The sequence below is a fragment of the Halyomorpha halys genome, unplaced genomic scaffold (assembly GCF_000696795.3).
Source record: "Halyomorpha halys isolate HHAL.00 unplaced genomic scaffold, Hhal_1.1 Scaffold2643.1, whole genome shotgun sequence".
NCBI classification, from domain to species: domain Eukaryota; kingdom Metazoa; phylum Arthropoda; class Insecta; order Hemiptera; family Pentatomidae; genus Halyomorpha; species Halyomorpha halys.
The window spans coordinates 1-4,462 of record NW_027114718.1 but is presented as its reverse complement, the minus strand read 5'-3'; positions in this window follow the sequence as shown (position 1 = coordinate 4,462).

The following is a 4,462-nucleotide window of genomic DNA, read 5'->3' as shown; positions in this document are numbered from 1 at the left end:
ATTTTTCTTATTATATCTTACTTTTTTACATTTTATACCCCTGTTATTTTACACTTATGTTTTTGTTTTGTTTTGTTTTTTTCTCTTCTTTTTTTTTTCTCCTTTTGTAACTATGTGTTTGTATCTTTTTTAGCCCTGACGAAGCCCTGCAACGTGGGCCGAAACGTTGGCTCAATAAAATAGTATAATTCTACTATTTGAGTTTTTTTGACCGCACCCGGACCATATAACTTTCATCTTTATAAAATTATAACATTGACCGTGTGAATCAATTTTATAAGTTATATTATATCTTACATAATATCATACATACATAATAGCTAATAATATCATACATGAAACAAATTTCCCTAATAAAGAACCGCAGTAAAACTAATTGTTAGTACTACTCTTTAAAATTGATGTCAAACGCTTGCACACAGCTACTGGAAGCTGGTGTAGTTCAAGGTTGTCATAATTGAAAACTTACCCACTATTATTCTAAATATATATTTCGATATTTGAGAAAATATCTGTTGAGTGAACAATGAAATATATTTAGAATGATCAAATATTTGCATGAGAATCAATAGTGTTAATTTTCAACCAAGTATTAATATTGCTTTTGCTATTATGATAAAAAGAGACGTAGTGTATGAGTATGGAAGTATGTGGTAAGCATACAAAGAAGTATGTTAGTTTTAATATATTCATAAGAGAACTCTGGAATCATCGGTTGAAACAGTTAATAAACTTAGTAACAAGTTTCTATCTAAGTCCACAAATTATCCTAATTAGTCAATTATTCACGTTAAATTAAAAATTAAAATTATTTATCACCGTCAACCTTCTTTGTTAAAATTTGTTTTTACAGCCAATGTAAGAAATATTTGCAGATCGTAAAACGTTGGGCTAACGATATTCTCAAAGTTTACCTTGAAAGGGTAGCTTAAAACATAAATATGCACTTCGGGCCAATGTGAAACGGTTCAGACAAATTTGAATCTACCTGAGGCAATAAATTTTACAAATTTGAACAATGGGTTTTATGTCTCCTCTGCTCTAATTCTGCATTTTATGATCACTGCCAACTAAGGTCACCTTAAATGTGATATACAGCTGTCATAGTAATACTACCAGGAAAATGAGATAGTGCTGGCCACTACACTGATGGTGGCCCTAACATTGCTATAATTTTTTTTTCTAACCTACTAATTTATTTATTTTTAAAACATATACAAATGAAACTTCTATCCTAATCTATATATATATATACAAGCATTATATACAATCTTCTCTTGCCGGATGGCATTAAAAGATAAGATAGGAGAAGATGGTCAGGGGGTGTGGTCAGCAAAGAAACAACATAAATAAACAAAAAAAATATTTATTTATTTAATATTTATTTACTGGAATAAATAAATATTTTTTTGTTTATTTATGTTGTTTCTTTTGCTGACCGCACCCCCCGACCATCTTCTCCAATCAGTAATCTACAGTCAACTATATACACCTCATTAAAGATAAGATACTTTGTCCGCTGAAGGCGGGTTAATAAAGGTGGCATAACATACCGGCTAAAAATTGTTATCAGTTCAACATTCTTTTATATATCCAGCAAAGCATAACAATTAGTGATCTAATCCCAAGATAATATTTATCAGTCGGTGCAAAAATAACAAATAAAAAACAAGAAAACATTTGTGCCAAAACTTTTAATTATACGGGCATATTTTAAATTCTTTCCAGAAACATAAAAAATAATTATATATACAAAATTGGACTAAAAAAAAAATTAAACCAAAATAAAGGTAATTTACAGAAGAGAACTAGTGATAGAATGATTATAATATACAGACTAGTACAAATATATTAATGGCATTAATATTAACACTAAGTGGTGTATTTAATTATTAATTTTATAAAAAATTAGATAATTTTTATTTCAGCAATGGAGAACAAACTGCAATAGATTAACCGTAGTAAGTAATGTATTAATTTTAATAGTTATTAATCTTAAATCATACTATGTACATGTAAATTTTTAATATAATGATGATGTCATTAGTTTGTAATAGTAAATATATTATTATTATTCTATCATATTATATAAGAACGCAAATTTTAGAGAAAAAAAATTCAAAATTAGTAGTAGTGTACTTAAAAGGTTAATTAGATTAAAAGTTAGGAAGATCATCTACTTATTATAAAACTAAGATTAAACTATAATTTTCCGATTCTCAACACAATTTCGAAAATACAAAATAAATTATTTTAACATAAGTTAATCAATGATTTTTAAAAAAAAAATATTTATATAATTAGCAATTTAAAAAAAACGGAATAAGTAAAAAAAAAGTAAAAAAGCAACCTTTTTGACATTTTTTTTTATTGCTTAAAATTTTCGAACTCTGTGAACCTTTTTCTGATTCGGTTAATGTTAACATTGGCATTTGGTTAATGTTAATTTGTTGGTAACGTTAATTTTCTAACCTCCATTTCTACACAAGCACACCTGACTAAGGAATTTCAAATGAAGTTTTTTACGAGTTTAGATATTAAATCAGATTTTAAGAAATGCCATCATCGAAACTAATGTTATATATTAATTTTCGATTTTGCTAAATTTAAGGACTTATTGCAAATATTTATTTATACAATATTTGCATCCAGAGACTGACCCAACAACACAAGTAGCATGTATTTCCAAATATATCACCATAACATAAATAAATTAATCCCTAAAATCATTATTTTATTTTTGGATGTAATTTAAATTGTTTGAAAATAATAATGATAATTTAAAATTGAGTACAAGTCGGAAATAACAATATAAAATGAAAACAACATTAAAATTTAAAATTAAAATTGTTAACAACTATCTACAGAAGTAGTATTATTAATATTCAATAGCTAAAACTTTGTCAAATTAACTAAATATAAACTCCAAGTTATTTCGTAAAAATCATTATGTTAAATTATAATAGGAGACATTATTAATCTTGTTACATAACAAGCTATATGTTATTGGCTATGAAATAAAAATGTATATTTCCTCATATCAATTGTTTCATTTTTGAAAATTATTCAAGAAGATAAATTAGATATCATGTTAGGTAACTAAAATAATTTGACAACGAAGAAATAAAATAGTACAATTTACTAATATTATCAATTGTTTTTTATTTTGTTTTAAACTGTTTAAGAAGATATATGACAATTTTTTATTTAGATATATTGAAAATCACTTATTACTTGTCTATATATTATTTTAAAAAGAGGAAATTAATTATCCCACATTTTACCAGGCGTCATATCACATCCCCTCCCCTCCCGATGGGGCTGTTTAAAGTTTTTAAGAGCTGTTCCCATTGGTCGGACCCAGGTAGCTAGGTCATACCCGCAGTTGTGAAGTACAGACAAGGGTTTGCGAGATGGTCCATTCCGCTAGCAGATCTAGTTTGGAAAGCTTTAAAATGTCATTGCTGCAGGAGTCCGTCCAGCGTGGAAATGAGGGGGGTTCAGCAGACCTGTTGGACGCCCTCTGTCTGCTTGAAGCTATGGAGTAAATGGAAAAAAGTAGTAGGGAAGAAGAAGAGAGGAGGAGGAAAAAAGAAGCGAGGGAGTGGCGGGAAGCAGAATCTGCAGCGGCAGCCCTTGTGGATTATTGGCGAGGTAGGCCTCTATCAATATAATTATTGTACCAATAATGTTTATTGTGTAATAATCCCCTCCCGATGGGGCAGTTTAAAGTTTTCAAGAGCTGTTCCCATAGGTCGGAACCAGGTAGATGAGTCATACCCGTAGTTGTAAAGTACAGGCAAGGGTTTGCGAGTTAGTCATTCGGATTGGAGATCTAGTCTGGAAAAGATTAACGATGCCGTTGCCCGAGGAGTATGCCAAGCGAGGCAATGAGGTACCAGCAGTCCTATTTATGGACGTCGTACTGGTCCAGGAGATAGAGAAGAGGAAGAAGGAAGAAGAGAGGGAGCAGCAGGAGGTTGAGACCACAGCAGCAGCCCTTGTGCAGTTGTGTCAAGGTAGGCCTCTATCAATATAATTATTGTACCAATACTGTTTATTTTGTAATAATAATATTATAAGGATAGCAAGTTGGTCATTCCACTAGGAGTTCTAGTTTGAGAAAGATTAAAGATGTCGTTGCCCGAGGAATATGCCAAGTGAAGTAATGATGAGGGTCCAGCTATAATGATTATGGCCGTCGGACTGGTCGAGGAGATGGAAAAGAAGAACAGCGGAGGCGACTAGAGGTAGAGTCCGCAGCAGCAGCCCTTGTGCAGTTGTGGCTAGGTAGCCCTCTATCAATATAATTATTGTACCTATACTGTTTATTGTGTAATAATAATATTATAAGGTTAGCAAGTTGGTCATTCCACTAGGAGTTCTAGTTTGAGAAAGATTAAAGATGTTATTTCCCGAGGAATATGCCAAGCGAAGCAATGATGAGGGTCCAGCTATAATG